The sequence below is a fragment of the Hoplias malabaricus genome, chromosome 4 (assembly GCF_029633855.1).
Source record: "Hoplias malabaricus isolate fHopMal1 chromosome 4, fHopMal1.hap1, whole genome shotgun sequence".
NCBI lineage: Eukaryota > Metazoa > Chordata > Actinopteri > Characiformes > Erythrinidae > Hoplias > Hoplias malabaricus.
In genome coordinates this window covers 16,228,100-16,244,156 of record NC_089803.1, presented here as the reverse complement: position 1 = coordinate 16,244,156, position 16,057 = coordinate 16,228,100, and the positions used below count along the sequence as shown (strand labels likewise).

Sequence of the window (16,057 nt, the reverse complement as noted above, 5' to 3'; positions counted from 1 at the left end):
GTGGGAGCTTTTTTCTGTCACTGTCCAATAAGTGGTGCTCACTTGGGGCTAGGACTGGAAATTCTGTAGAGCTGCTTCATGAAAACTCCAGTGGTAGAAAGTCCTAAATAAAACGGAACTGAAAGTATTTAGAAAAAACAATCTGATAGATGAATATTAAGATGTACATAGTGTGACCAGTTAGCGGTAGAAGCCGTTACAGATAATGAATGAATAATGTGACCATAAATGTGATAATATTCACTTAAAATTTGCAGTATTCTGTCTTAATTGAACCTATGTCTTTGTGTGTCTAGTTTCACCGTTCTCATGATCTAGAGCAACAGGCCGTGAGTACCCACACATTCTTTGTCTTTATCACTATGTGAAGTGGAGGGAATTCAATGTAACAAAGCCTTTATATAAAAACCTGTCCCTTTAATATGAATCCGAATAAGTGTGTGGGTGTGGCCATATGCTTGTATATAAAGTTCAGTGGATTGATTTTCCTGAACACCACTGATTCAGATTTTACATAAGAGCTCAATTAATTACCATAGCAACACTGTATATGAGCCCAGTGTTGTGTTTTTTTTAATAGGTGTGTTATGAAATGACGTATTCGGCCAATTACTTGTGATTTCATTCTGGACGTGCTCCAGCTGGAATCCTGCGAGTCACAGTGAAACTGAATAGGGACTCAACAGTGAGCTTTTCACTGCTTTAAAAATATGAATAAAGTGAGGAAAGGATGAAGTGCTGAGACGCAGCCCACTCCTTTGGCAGGAAGTGTACTATGTTTGGCGGAACACCCACATACTCCTAGTTACAGGCTGAGGGACAGGAAATGACGGTTAAACGTTTAGAGAGACATGGTAATAACACTCACTGGTCAAAAGAGTTATACCAGCTTCATAGCACACACTCCAACAAGGGGCGAGAGACACACACAGAGAGAGAGAGAGAGAGAGAGAGAGAGAGAGAGAGAGAGAGAGAGAAAGAGTGAGAAAAATTGAAAGTGAAAGATAGAAATAATGGTTGAAAGAAAAATGAAAACAGAGTGGGAGTGAGAGAGAAGAAGAGAGGGGAAAAAGAGTGATAAGCAGAAGCTATTAAAAAAAGAGTATGAGAGAAGGTGAGCGAGAGAAATAAAGGTATGAAAATAGAGACAGGAGATGGAGAGAGTAGAGAGAGAGAGAGAGAGAGAGAGAGACCAATGGCCAGCATTAAGGAAGCAGGGAAGTGTCAGAGTGCCCCCTAAAGGCAGAGTTGTGTATTACAGTGTGCCGATCTGATTAGTCATGTGTGGTGCATTTACACTTTGCTTCTCAGCTAAGCGCGTCCCAGCAGGACGTCTCTACTGTACACACTGCCATTTCCCCGCCTTCTGAGCACATAATACAAACATGAAAAAAGCTATAACCCGTGAGCTCAGGCATTCACAGCCATGTGCAGGAGCAGTGCATGCTGGGATAGAGACAAGGCAATAGCCCCTCGCTGCTATATCCGTCCTTTCATTGATCGCTGGCTCGCCGGTCCCTTTTAAATATTGAACATGTACAGAGTGACCTCGCTCCTCCTTCATTAGCCATTTTTGCGATACTTTGTCCAACACTGGCAAGAACTGGATGGGGTAATCCCTCTTAGCTAAGGTATATGACCTTGCTAATGCTGAAATTCCCAGTCCACTGGGGCCTCCGGCCGCCCCCCTGAACCTGAATATATTAATAATAATGGTTGCAAGGAAAGATCATAACTGTACTAGCAGATCTTCACAATACAATATGTACAATATCTATTTTTAATGTTTTTTTTTATTAATTTAATTAATGGACATTAAAAATTTGAATTAAAAATAAAAATAATCCAATTATTAATTCTTAAAGCTAAATAATGTAAAATAATGTAATGTAAAAATGCAAATGTTAATCTAATTATCTGAATGGTGAGTATAGGTTTTCAAACAGACAGTCCCATTATTAAAGATCTTCTTCAGTGAAAATCAAGTGCTTAAAGGCAATTCTAGGGAGCTGCTGCTCTCTCTGGTTTGTTTACATTCCAAAGCTCGGCATCTTTTAAGTCGGAATAGTATATTGAAGGGCACAACAACGACTGTTGTTTGTATGTGGCTGAAGTTTAACTTGGCTGTAAACTTTTATTCACTGTTTGAATGACCACAGAAACTCATTTGTAACTGGAGCTGCTAAGTATTATCTGGGTTCAGTCTGTGTTTACTTTCATGCAGTTAGCATGCTCCCATATGAAGACCCAGTTCCACCTTCAGCAATCCTCTTCTCGGTTCATGCATTTCAACATTTAGAGGTCTCTTCCTTGTCTAAAAACTCCAGATGCAGTGAGCAGACAGAGAAATCCTAGCATACCGGGCCAAGACATTTTGTTTTTAACCATTTACAGACACTGGTGCTTCGTAAACACATTAAACCTATTTCAAGTGTAAACTCTGAATTTTATGAAAAAGTGTTTTTTAAATAAAATTGTGAGTGTCACCATTAACCTTGTTAGCATGTCCACATGGTGTTTATATGCTAAGAGATCTGTTATTGATGATAAGCAGTCAGTGCCACGACTGGGCATTTACACTTGAAACTGCAGTGTTCCAAAGATAGGCTCAAACTGGGGGATTCAGACAGCTCTTCATCAGAGTTTCTGATGTTATAAACCTGAGAAACCAGAGAAATCTGAGAAATCTGCAGTGAGTCCATTGGAGAGATCCAGTAAAAGAACCACTCTTAGTTCTCTTTACAATTCCTTTCACTAGGAGGTTCCTTAGTAGATCCATCCATCCATCCATTATCTGTAACCGCTTATCCAATTTAGGGTCGCGGGGGGTCCAGAGCCTACCTGGAATCATCGGGCGCAAGGCGGGAATACACCCTGGAGGGGACGCCAGTCCTTCACAGGGCAACACAGACACACACACATTCTCCTTAGTAGATGATATCTATAAATACGTAGAACCATGTTGAAGTCTGAAGAATGTATTAAATTGGGTTTACACAGAATTTTGTTGCTTTAAATACGTTTCTCAAACTCACAATCCTCTTCCTTCGAGGAATCAAAAGTGGTTCTCTGTAATGCAATTTTTTTTTAATGAAGAATAGGTAAATAAAATATGTGTAGTCATATTTCATGTGTTATAACGTAATGATGCCACTAGTCCATTTAGTTGAATCGGTCATGACTGGCTCTCTGGGCTTCAACTGATAAATACACTCACACAGTACCTCAGTGTTAAACCTGGGGAGTTGGTGTTATCAAATAAAATAATGTTGACTACATGATAAAACCCATATATTGCTCATAATACACAATGGACCGTGTTATTGCAACCATAAAGTGTAACTTTGGTCATACTCTAGCTATTACAACCACACAGCAACCGACAGAAAAGCTCTTATTTCCAGAATGGCTAAAACAAAATGCTAACTAATCCGGCTAAAGTTAGCAAGCGCAAACCCAGGCTCAGTGCTCAGTAACTCTTAAAAACCTGATTATAACTCTTTTGTCAAACCTTATCACAAACACTGCAAAACGTGAAGAAAGTGCAGCGAAATACGTACTACTCTAATGTGTCGTCATGTCGGTTTCAGCTCACTGTATTTCGTAAAGTCAGTCCAATATTAATTCATGAACCGCTCTCACTCTCTGTACTTCTCCTACTTGCTCCATCCTCTGAAACTGAGCTAGATTGTTCTTGCAGTGTGGTAAAAACCTGTGAGGAATGCGCTGTTAAGTGTTATGCAGTTCTTGCTAAAGATCCCATCCCTGTGATTCTGAAGTTGCATGCCCAGATGTTTTAGGGGAGTAGCCTCTGGAGCACTGATAGAGGCACTATTCTCTCTATAACAGGATGGAGGTGCCTCACAATCATTTTGAAGATGTCATTTTTTAGGTAAAAATACTACATAGTGTTCCTTCCTTTGTGACACATAGTGCCTGAATGGATCAGAGATGTCGTACTAAACCTGTTTTAAATATGGCCACCCCCATGTGGGGCGGACCCTGCTATGGAGCATACATGAGCTCATTCAGCAACCACAAGGCAACTTGTTTGCTACATTTTGGTGGTGAAATGATTTATTCATCCAACAACTATAATAACTAAACCCAAATGACTAACAGGACCATGCCTGGAAAACAATGTTTTTGGAAACAAATACAGTTTTCAAGAGGTGGGAGTTCAGGATGTCTAGTTTGAAGCAGAAGACCCCTAGAACTCCAGCTCAGAGTCCTCCTCTAATATTACAGCTCTATACTGGAGTCTTTCTTATGATTGATTTAGTTGTTTAGTGTTGCGGAAGTACCTACAACAACCATGAGGGACTCAAAGGTTGAACTAACTGAGCACAGTATAGAGTGCCAACAGCAAACAAGGTTCAGCTGACTGTGGTGCTACGATACGCCCTGTTTATCCTGACCTCATATTGTGGGGCTAATTGGGATCAATACTGTAGACAGCATTCTGTCTCTCAATGATATGATCAGATGTCTACAGTAACACTGAGTGCTACACATCTGTAGACAAATACACAGCAAATACAAACTCTAGAAAGCTCAAAGAAAGTCCTCTCAGAGCGAAAGCTATTTTGGCTTGTTTCAAATTAGCATTTAAAAGCATAGCTGGAGCCAAAAGTAATAGGACTGACCCTAAAGCTAATTCTGATGCATTTGACATTATAACTGATTAAATATATACAAAATACACTCACCCATAATTCAATTTTATATGCATTACCTGAATTAAAGCATTTCAGACGCTACAGTGTGGTGTTGGAGTTGACCCACTTTCCAAAAAAGCCTCATGATTAGCCCAAAATATCCAGGACATGCAAGATAGCATGGCCATTTATTTATTTATTTATTGGAAGACAACCATGTTTACCGCCCAAACTTGCAGTGCACTTTCAGTGTGGGTGATCTTAACCTGGTAAATTTCCTCCGTCATTCACTGAGCCGTGTTTGTTTTTGTAACTTACAGCCCGAGGTCTAGCCCCATCGCTGTGTTATGGCAAGTGATCTCCTAAATCTTTAATGTTGTACCCACGCAATCCTTGGCAAAATGTAAAAGTAGTGGAATAATGACAAAAATAGCCACAGCTCCTGAGTGAGGAACAAGTCCAGGTCTTCGAATGACTCTGTTTACATCATGCCATTTTACTAAAAAATGAGGAGTGCTTCCAGTGTTTAAATGTTTAACATCTAGCCTACAGATTACTGCTCAACAAAAACAGCTGGAAAAACATGTCTCACCATTTATGTTCATGTAAATACCTTGTGAAACTTTCTCTGAATCTAAATCTCTAAGAACTGACAATGACAAAAAAAGCAGAGGCCTAAACCAGTGGACTCAATTCTTAATCTTCCAGTATGAATGAATAACAGCTGAAGATTACAGCCTAAGACAAGCAGTTGGAAAAGTAGGCCTCATTCTTACCTCGTCCATTGACCACCAAGGAGAGATGAACTGATTTTCCATTCCTCCCTCCACTGCACCATTTCTAAAGGAATTGCTTCAGAACATAGCCCAAGAGCATTTAGAAACCAAGGGTCATTTATTTTAATGTTATATTTCCTCCAGTACAGCTCTTCATATGTTGTATACAAGGACACAGCACATTGGTTCCTAACACAGCTAAACAGAAATGACATTTACATCACAGGAAGTAGAAGCCATCTTGAGAGGGCAGAAGAAATGCTAACAGCTAATGATTTCCAAGAAGCTAACAATAGACATGTCTGTAATTTAGTAGCTCATTTTTATCAAATATAGTCATTATGATATAATAACATTGCAGTGATGGCAGAAATGGAGCATTTGAAAGAGATAATTAACTAAACTAGACAAATTATGCAAGCCTAGTTGCTGGACCACCTAGCGTGCAGCGTTAGCTTACCTCTAATCTCTGTAGAACATGTAGTGACCTCTGGTGGCCAAACGTGTCACTGTCTGTGCACTAATTCAGTACACAGTAAGCAGAGAAAACATCATCGTGTGTCTAAATGTTTTGTCATTAGCTTTATGTCAATGCCTATGGATTTATGATTTTAATGTTGAGGTGTATAATTATTTTTTAAGTGATATTTATTATGAAATGTCAGTATTTGCAGGAGTGCTTGAGTTCAGGTTGGAAAATCATTATTTACGAAGAAAGATATATTTATTAAACTGTGCTAGCACTGAGACTTCTATTTGGCAAATAATTAACACACATCTTAAATCAACACACACATCGACAACTCCCCAAACATCAGACACATCAGTAATCAAACGGTGTTTCATAACCCAAACAAATACACAAACAGCATAATTCATTAAAGGGACATGTATAACGAATGCAATGAAACTGTTCCCTTTGTCCACCCACACACACCCACTCTGTTGTGTTCGTCTTTGGAACCAAACCGGAGAGTTTCAAAACACTTGGTGATGTAAGAAGGCCCCCATTAGGCACAGTCACATGAACTGTTCTGGAGGCATGGACCCTGGGAATGATTGAACTATGGCTCATTCTCCTTTAAAGCAATCATTTTGACCCTCTTGATTGTTCTGAACAAAGCGTGTAACAGACGTTTAATTAAGACGTAGAACTGTGTTCACTTGTGGGAAAAAGGGGAGAGTATGTTCCATTGTGATATCAATCCTTTAGGAAATCACAAGGTATTATTATGGATTTTATGACATCAGGGTCCAAAAGGGAAGCTGTGTCTCTGTTGTTCTTCTTTTCATCTGGGTCTTTATGGATCACTCTTTGTCTGGCCCATCACCTAAGACCAATTTGCCTTGGGAGACCCTACCAGGGGCTATTGCCCCCGACAACATAGCTCCTAGGCTCACGCAGGCACGCAAACAACCACGTTAAAGGGAGGGGCAAAAAGCTGTCTGCTTTTTGCGGATGATGTGGTCTTGTTGGCTTCATCGAGCCGGGACCTCCAGCTCTTGCTGGACCAGTTTGCAGTCGAGTGTGAAGCAGTAGGGATGAGGGTCAGCACCTCCAAGTCCGAGTCCATGGTACTCAGTCGGAAAAGGGTGGAGTGCTCTCTCCAGGTTGGAAGTGAGATCCTGCCTCAAGTGGAGGAGTTTAAATACCTCGGGGTCTTGTTCACGAGTGAGGGAAAGATGGAGCGTGAGATTGACAGGCGGATCTGTGCAGCGTCAGCAGTAATGCGGGCTCTGTACCGGTCTGTTGTGGTGAAGAGAGAGCTGAGCAGAAAAGCAAAGCTCTCGATTTACCGTTCAATCTACGTCCCAACAATCACCTATGGTCACGAGCTTTGGGTAGTGACCAAAAGAACGAGATCGCGGGTACAAGCGGCTGAGATGAGTTTTCTCCGCAGGGTGTCTGGACTCTCCCTTAGAGACAGGGTTAGGAGCTCGGACATCCGGGAGCCAGTTGAGATGGTTCGGACATCTGGTCCGGATGCCCCCTGGACGCCTTCCTGGAGAGGTGTTCCGGGCATGTCCAACGGGGAGGAGGCCCCGGGGCAGACCAAGAACACGCTGGAGAGACTACATGTCCCGACTGGCCTGGGAACGCCTCGGTATACCCCCGGAGGAGCTGGAGGCGGTGGCTGGGGAGAGGGAGGTCTGGGTTTCTTTACTCGGAATGCTTCCCCCTCGACACGGATCTGAATAAGTGGTGGATAATGGATGGATGGATGGAGGGTCCAAAAGAAACCATCCAGAGTTGGAGTGGTGTTTGTGATCCAGAAATAATAATCCAGCATTAGCACCTGACCTAGCTAATGTATACATGGCTGAAACAGAGAGCAGACAAACTCTTTATAGATAAGGAATCCAAATACATTTGGCCATATAGTGTATCTCAAAGGCTTTTTCATGGATCCTTGCAATTGTCTGCACACTCAAAGACACATCAAATCTGCTATTATCACAGATCACAGACACAATTACAGTTCAGTGAATAACAATCACGGCTGCATTCTAGTTATCAGCAGAGTTCTGAAACAGGCTCCCGGTTTGGAACTGCTGAATGTCATTATGTGGTTTCCAGGGTTTTCATTAAGGCAGCAAAGCTGTGGAAAGAAAGGCGTCGATATAAGAGAAGATAAAAAGATATTGAGACCCGCAGAACAGTAAATGAATGTCAACAGAACATGTTTTTAATGCTATCATTCACTGAATGTGTCGTAAATAAGCCGCACTGAAAATAACTACGCATCTGTCAGTTATAATCTGCACCTACGAGTGTAAATGAATCCATGAATCCTTGATGACAGCACATGTCTCTCTAGAATCCCAGTACACGCCTGTGTCAATGGCACTTTCCCACATAGGCAAGTCACCCATGTCGTGAGCGCTGATGCACCCTCATACCGTGACAGATGCTGGCTTTTGCGCCTTTCGTTGGAAACACTCAGGATGATCCCTTTCCTCTTTGGTATGGAGAACTTGACATCTGTTTTTTTTTTCACATTAAAAAAAAGAATAGCTGAAACAGGGATTCAACTGAGCGCAACAGGTTTCCACTGTCTTTAGGACCAGACGAGTTGAGAGCTGGCTACGAGAACTTTGCAGCGTTTCAACGTACTCAGCAATTAAAGAAATGAAACACTAAACCAAAAAAGAGGTCATAACAAGCGTTACAGACTAGACATAGCAAGAAATACACAAACTACAAACACAGAGGAGCACCATCGATAACGAACAAAGGGGACAAAGAGACAGAAGCTGCGTCTCAGTTCAGGGGCTGCATCCTTCGAAGGATGCATTTGTAGGCCGATTACCTCCCATTTCTGAGTCTCCTTCATATGCGGCCAACAAACGCGTCCTTCATTTCTCGGGCTCACAGATCAATCCTTCAACAGCCGAGATATCCCATGGTTTATCTCTCGTTTCTCCCGCGGTGTTAAAAGACACGGGTCTGTGGTAAATACACAGCGAATGAAGCTGAAGCAGAACACATAGCGATTATTTCTTTAAACCTAGTGTTTATAGGGGTGGGCATTTGAGATCTGTTCACTTCAGATAGCTGTCGTGGTTACTAATATAGGCTTTCCATTTTACACAATCACTGTCTTTGATCACTGTGTTACAATTACTGTGAGGACAACATGCCATAGAAAAGAGAAATATGAGGAGCAGAGAGAGAATGTTTGTTTGTTTAAATAATGAGTAGACTCTCCCACTTCGGTTAACCTTTCGAAGGACAGACCTCCGTCCTTTAAAGGATGCAGCCCCTGAACCGAGACACAGCTACAGGCTTAAATACGTTAGGGAATAGGGAACACGTGACAAGGTGTGGCAAGAAAGACGCGAGTAAGAAAAACAGAGCGGGAAAACAGGAAGAGGTGCCAATCCTGACACTATAATACCATTATGAGCATTGCATTAATATTTGGAAGACATTGTGTAGGCCGTTGTAGGTCTTGGTAAATAGTAAATTATGTCGCTGCGCTTATCTTCAGAATTGGCCAAAATACCACAAGGACCAAACAACACAAAACCTTTCTTAGCCTGTTTTACAAGCCCTATTCAGAATGCCTTCCTTCACACTCATTGTGTTTGTTTTGCACTGGTTAACCTCAGCTTTGTGCTCTCATATAATGCTGGTCCAGCACTTTAATTGGAGAGACTCAGACAAGGGGGCGGGGCAACTCTAAAAGTTGGTAGGAGCTCCCAGTTCTTAAAAATTAAAAGTTTAATAAAATGTAGCTTTTAAAAACAAGTACAACATGACTTTGAATTAAATAATCTTACAGTGTTAAATATTAGCTATACCTGCTACATTCCCAGACTTCCCTTTCTGCTGTGTATTCTGTTGGTTTATTGTGACAAGTAATCGTTCAAAGAATGCGAATCCACGGCTAGCACAAGGTTAGCGGTGGGCTATAAATATCTGTTGCTGGAGGGGTTTTTAGGCCGTCTCTATGCAGAATCCTCCTTTGTTTTTCAAATCTGAAATCCCTAGGGTTTCCTGACATTTACTTCATCTAATTTCACACATCTTCAGAGTCTAAAATATGGCATATGCTTAGCTAAGTTGACACAGACCAACAGCTGCGTCTGCACTGTGCGGTGAGGTGGACTGGGCAGGTATCTGGACAGAGAAAAACGAGACAGAAACACAATCATTTTTTAAGGTCTTGACCCTACGTTGGCGCAACACAACAGGGACCCTTCTGAGGACAGACTCAAGGAAAATATTTGAAGGAATACAAAAGCATTCATCCCTTCCTTGAGTCTACAGAGGCAGGGGAACAAGATGTACGTCAAAAGAACGGACGAAACAGGGACGAAAGAAATGTTCTCAGTGGGTGTTTCTCTTCTTTCAGCTTCTGCAAAGCAAAGCCAGCCCTGTGCCTGTGCATTTCTGAGTGTGCACAGTAGGGTTCACATATCATAAGCACCTCAGTTCAATAACCTGGTATCGTCTGTTGCGCCAGTTCCAGAATAGAAAAGAAAAGTCAACACTTCTTTCAGCAGCGCGGCTGAACTTTCAAATAAGTGCAGGCTAAGGTGGCCCCAGGCTAAAGACCTATCCTGACCAGCACAGTTTGTACAGATGAAACAAGAGTACACATGCTATCCTCTGGAGCTGTGGTGTCTGAATAAGGTCAAATGTTTTAACAGGCAAAAAAAAAATAATAAAACTAAATTAAATCCCTGAGCTCTGGAATCAATGCCTGCAAATGATCAAAAATGAGAACGCTGGCATATATATATATCTCAAGTGTTTTGAAACCAGGAACCAAATATTTCCATCTTTAATAATTCATTCATCTTCTCTACCCACTTCATCCTGATCAATGTCACCGTGTCCTGAGCCTGAACGGTGTGCCTGTCCATCACAGTGCATCACACACTCACCCAGTCACTCACTCATTCTCACCTGTGGACAATTTCACACACTCACCCAAACACTGACACACTGTGGGACTATAGGAAGAAAACCAGAAGAAAGAAGCTTTCAGAAGAAACCCACACAGACACAGAGAGAACACAACTAACACTGACCTAATACAAGGGCACAATGCAGGACCCTGAGACCCTGGAACGGTGTGGACGTGACACTACATGCAGTCACACCATGTAGTCCTGGTTGAAAACGACCTTAACTATAGTATACCACACAAGACACAAACATGACTTCAGGTGGGAAAATCAGACAATGAACAACACTTTGTTAGAAGCTGCATGGCTGATATTAAAATCACATTTCAATTATTTTTAATATTTTACAGAACAATATTAGATTTAGGCGGCACGGTGGTGCAGCAGGTAGTGTCGCAGTCACACAGCTCAAGGGACCTGAAGGTTGTGGGTTCGAGTCCCACTCCGGGTGACTGTCTGTGAGGAGTTGGTGTGTTCTCCCTGTGTCTGTGTGGGTTTCCTCCGAGTGAATGTCTGTGAGGAGTGTGGTGTGTTCTCCCTGTGTCTGTGTGGGTTTCCTCCGGGTGACTGTCTGTGAGGAGTTGGTGTGTTCTCCCTGTGTCTGCGTGGGTTTCCTCCAGGTGAATGTCTGTGAGGAGTGTGGTGTGTTCTCCCCATGTCTGTGTGGGTTTCCTCCGGGTGACTGTCTGTGAGGAGTGTGGTGTGTTCTCCCTGTGTCTGTGTGGGTTTCCTCCGAGTGAATGTCTGTGAGGAGTGTGGTGTGTTCTCCCTGTGTCTGTGTGGGTTTCCTCCAGGTGAATGTCTGTGAGGAGTGTGGTGTGTTCTCCCCATGTCTGTGTGGGTTTCCTCCGGGTGACTGTCTGTGAGGAGTGTGGTGTGTTCTCCCTTTGTCTGTGTGGGTTTCCTCCGAGTGAATGTCTGTGAGGAGTGTGGTGTGTTCTCCCTGTGTCTGTGTGGGTTTCCTCCAGGTGAATGTCTGTGAGGAGTGTGGTGTGTTCTCCCCGTGTCTGTGTGGGTTTCCTCCGGGTGACTGTCTGTGAGGAGTGTGGTGTGTTCTCCCCGTGTCTGTGTGGGTCTCCTCCGGGTGACTGTCTCTGAGGAGTGTGGTGTGTTCTCCCCGTGTCTGCGTGGGTTTCCTCCGGGTGACTGTCTGTGAGGAGTGTGGTTTGTTCTCCCTGTGTCTGCGTGGGTTTCCTCCGGGTGACTGTCTGTGAGGAGTGTGGTGTGTTCTCCCCGTGTCTGCATGCGTTTCCTCCGGGTGCTCCGGTTTCCTCCCACAGTCCAAAAACACACGTTGGTAGGTGGATTGGCGACTCAAAAGTGTCCGTTAGTGTGAGTGTGTGAGTGAATGTGTGTGTGTGTGTGTGTGTGTGTGTGTGTGTGTTGCCCTGTGAAGGACTGGTGCCCCCTCCAGGGTGTATTCCCGCCTTGCCCTCAGTGATTTCAGGTAGGCTCTGGACCCACCGTGACCCTGAATTGGATAATCGCTTACAGATAATGAATGAATGAATGAATGAATGTATAATGATTCCCCTATGGTTTATACTGTATGATTTCAATAAATACACTTCTCTTTGTACATGTTTTGGAAACTATCAAGGATTTTAATTATATCCCATGGTACCACCCACTGTTTCAAATTTATACTGGAGCTGGAGCTGTATAATGATCGTTTCTTAAAAGATTATCATATATCAAACATGAGAATATGAAGCGCTGACTCTTCTCTTGTTCTTCTCATTAAAAATGAAAACTATAATTTTGCTTATTGTATAATGGAGATGAGTTACCCTGCCGCCATCTTAGTGCTTGGACTGTAACCATGACGACAAAGCTCTGATTGGTCAACCTGATTTTTAATGTATCTGCATGTCAAAGAAAACCAAGCTGGGTTTGATTAAAATTTTCCACAGCATTTCAATGCAATGTAAAAAAAAACTCATTAATATGCATGTATTCATATTCTCAGTTGGGGTGAATATGATTTGAATGGAGGCCTATAGACACTACAGATATTTGGCCTGTAGGCAATGGGAAAAGATTTGAACACCTACTCATCAGATTTTTCTTCTGAATTTAAGCATACCTGATTATCCAACTCTCTTCAGGGAAGGCTTTACACTACTGGAACAATGTTGTGAGTATTGAATGCCATTCAACACCACTTAAATATTCTTATTGTGGATGATTAATTCTGGGTAACAAACACCACTACAATTTATCCCAAAAGTATTGGATGGGGGTCCAGAGTTACATTGCTCCACAGTTTAATGATGGAGGGGTTTTAAAAAGCATTAGCTGGTGCTTGGCATTGAGCATGGCAACCTCAGGCTTAATGCTTGTCTATGGATATACTACTACTACTACTACTAATAATAATAATAATAATAATAATAATAATAATAATATTAAATTGTATTAATTTAGTGAATTTCAAGAACCAAAATCACTAAAATACAAAGTAAAAGGAATGATTAAGGCAAAAAAACAAAAAAAAAACAATAAAGATTAAATACAACTTAAATTAAATACAGTGTAGGTATCCAGCCAGATACACAGCATACCACCTTAGGGTTAAAACAGGTTGTGTGCTCCCTCTGTCAATACCAGCAGCAGAGCATGCTACATTGTTAGCAGACAGCTTCCTACAAAGCAGCTGCAATGAACACATGCTCCCTCAGTCGACAACAGCAACAGCCAGCAGCAGTCATAGCAGGTTGCGAGCCACTGGCAACGACAACAGGCTCCCCTGGTCAACAATTATACTGTGGAGGCGTAGAATGTGGCAGGGGCTGAAGAGCTCTTAGTAGAGCGTCTAGCTTGTTCTGCAGCTGCCATCTTGTTAGTTAGGGGATGTTTTAGAAGATATTTAGGAGAGTTTTTGCTATGGGTATGTGATCTATGGGTGGGGGATATTTGTAGTTGTGTGTTGTGCTCCACTAGTGGAGCATTATTCACCTTTCTGAATTTGGGGTGGAGGGTGGATGAATGTATTTGCCAGTTCCACCATACACCAAGCCCAAATTGATGTTTTCAGTTGCTCTTTTCAGAATATAAAATTGAATACAGGCAGCAAACGCAGAAATGGCTTGTCCTCGTCACTTTGCCTCCAAGCACACTGCAATAATATAAAAGCTGTGGATGCCTGTTTATGCAATGGATGTATCTCAAAACCTTCAAAAATACAAATAATATGAGGTGTCTAAAAGCTCCTGACATTTTATACTGTATAGGGATCATCCATGGAAGTAGATATCATAGCTATCACAGAATTCAATTCCATTTGCTCTCTCTGAATGTCAGGTAGGATACATGACCAAAGAGCACACGGAGTGGAAATGTCATGCCAGTGATTTTTTTTTTTGTGCAGAAAATACCTAGCCAATCAATCATGGTCTCTGCACTGCCCCCACTCACCCACCACCCCAGGTGACACAGCACATGGAAACATCCATTGTGAGGGTGTTCAAACATCATTAACGTCCAACAGCCCTGTGGACAGATTAGCCTCTGGACCCAGGGTCCAACCTGACGGACCCCCGGAGTGACTTCGCAAAAGCTTCTGTTGCAGACGCTGGGCCATGTTTGTTTGGAATCGCAGGCACACTAACATCTGATAGGATGACATTTAGGATGAGAGATGAAGAGTGTGGAAGAAGGCTTGAGCGAGACAATAAAATCAAGGCCGTCGGAGAAGCGGGATGGATTGATGAGCGGAGCGAGTGGAAGTGGCAGGCAGCCAGCTAGCGCTGAGGTCAGCCCGCAAGGAGCCCTCTCTCCGAAGAAATGATGCATTTAAAGGGGCCAAGGCTGCCAGGTGGGTGGTGGGTGGCAGGGGCTTAAAGAGAAGAAACAGAAAAATGAAGAGAGAATGTGCTTAGATGACAGCAGAGAGCAGGACCTGATCATCTCAGCTACACAGTATTAAACATATAAAGGTTGCTTCATGTCTTAAGCCCGGATTAGTTTATCAGGGAGATGTCTGTAAGTATAGGATCCTCAGTGGCAAAACTCTCACATCTAGACAGCAATGAAATAACACTGAGGGTAATTCTAATGGGCAGTGCTTTCTTCAAACCCAAAGGCTTAAGCCATGTAGTCAGGATATTATAAGATACCACTTTACAGATCCTGAAATGCCAGATTCTTTTGTTTTCAAATAATTAACTCATAACGATTAACTCGCCTCCCCCAATCACTCACAGCAACCTCAGCCTCGGGATGCTGGGGACAAACCCATGCCCGTTAACCCAGGACATTTTCAGACTTTACCTGGAGGAGCAGTAAGTGGGAACGCAAATGTCCATAACATTTGCACCAAGTCTTAATTAGCCCTCTAATACTGGCAATGTTCAGGAGAATCCTGTCATTCCACTACACAGGGGCCAGCTCATGTCTAAAACGTGGACATTGTGTGAATGGTGTGAGAATGCATCTGCTGCTGATTGCTACATGTGTGAAAGGACAACTCCAGAAAGTGTCTGGGCCTAATTCTCCGAACATTTTCCAGGGTTCATATAAGTGTGCACAGGAACATGAGCCAACCATAACATAATATAATGAGATACGTCACCGATCCAGGGCGGCACGGTGGCGCAGCAGGTAGGTGTTGCAGTCACACAGCTCCAGGGGTTGGAGGTTGGGGGTTCGATTCCCGCTCCGGGTGACTGTCTGTGAGGAGTGTGGTGTGTTCTCCCTGTGTCTGCGTGGGTTTCCTCCAGGTGACTGTCTGTGAGGAGTGTGGTGTGTTCTCCCTGTGTCTGCGTGGGTTTCCTCCAGGTGACTGTCTGTGAGGAGTGTGGTGTGTTCTCCCTGTGTCTGCGTGGGTTTCCTCCGGGTGACTGTCTGTGAGGAGTGTGGTGTGTTCTCCCTGTGTCTGCGTGGGTTTCCTCCGGGTGACTGTCTGTGAGGAGTGTGGTGTGTTCTCCCTGTGTCTGCGTGGGTTTCCTCCGGGTGACTGTCTGTGAGGAGTCTGGTGTGTTCTCCCTGTGTCTGCGTGGGTTTCCTCCAGGTGACTGTCTGTGAGGAGTGTGGTGTGTTCTCCCTGTGTCCGCGTGGGTTTCCTCCGGGTGACTGTCTGTGAGGAGTGTGGTGTGTTCTCCCTGTGTCTGCGTGGGTTTCCTCCGGGTGACTGTCTGTGAGGAGTGTGGTGTGTTCTCCCTGTGTCTGCGTGGGTTTCCTCCAGGTGACTGTCTGTGAGGAGTG

At 43.2% G+C, this 16,057-nt stretch overlaps 1 long non-coding RNA gene across 1 annotated transcript in view; it reads right to left on the bottom strand.

The window, feature by feature from the left end:
• LOC136694326 (uncharacterized) overlaps window positions 1-5,585 on the bottom strand; it is a 186,428-nt gene extending 180,843 nt beyond the window's left edge. The window contains exon 1 of the long non-coding RNA XR_010802184.1: window positions 5,435-5,585. This is a non-coding gene — a long non-coding RNA (uncharacterized lncRNA). The remainder of the gene's footprint in view (window positions 1-5,434) is intronic.
• Between the last annotated feature and the right edge of the window lie 10,472 nt (window positions 5,586-16,057).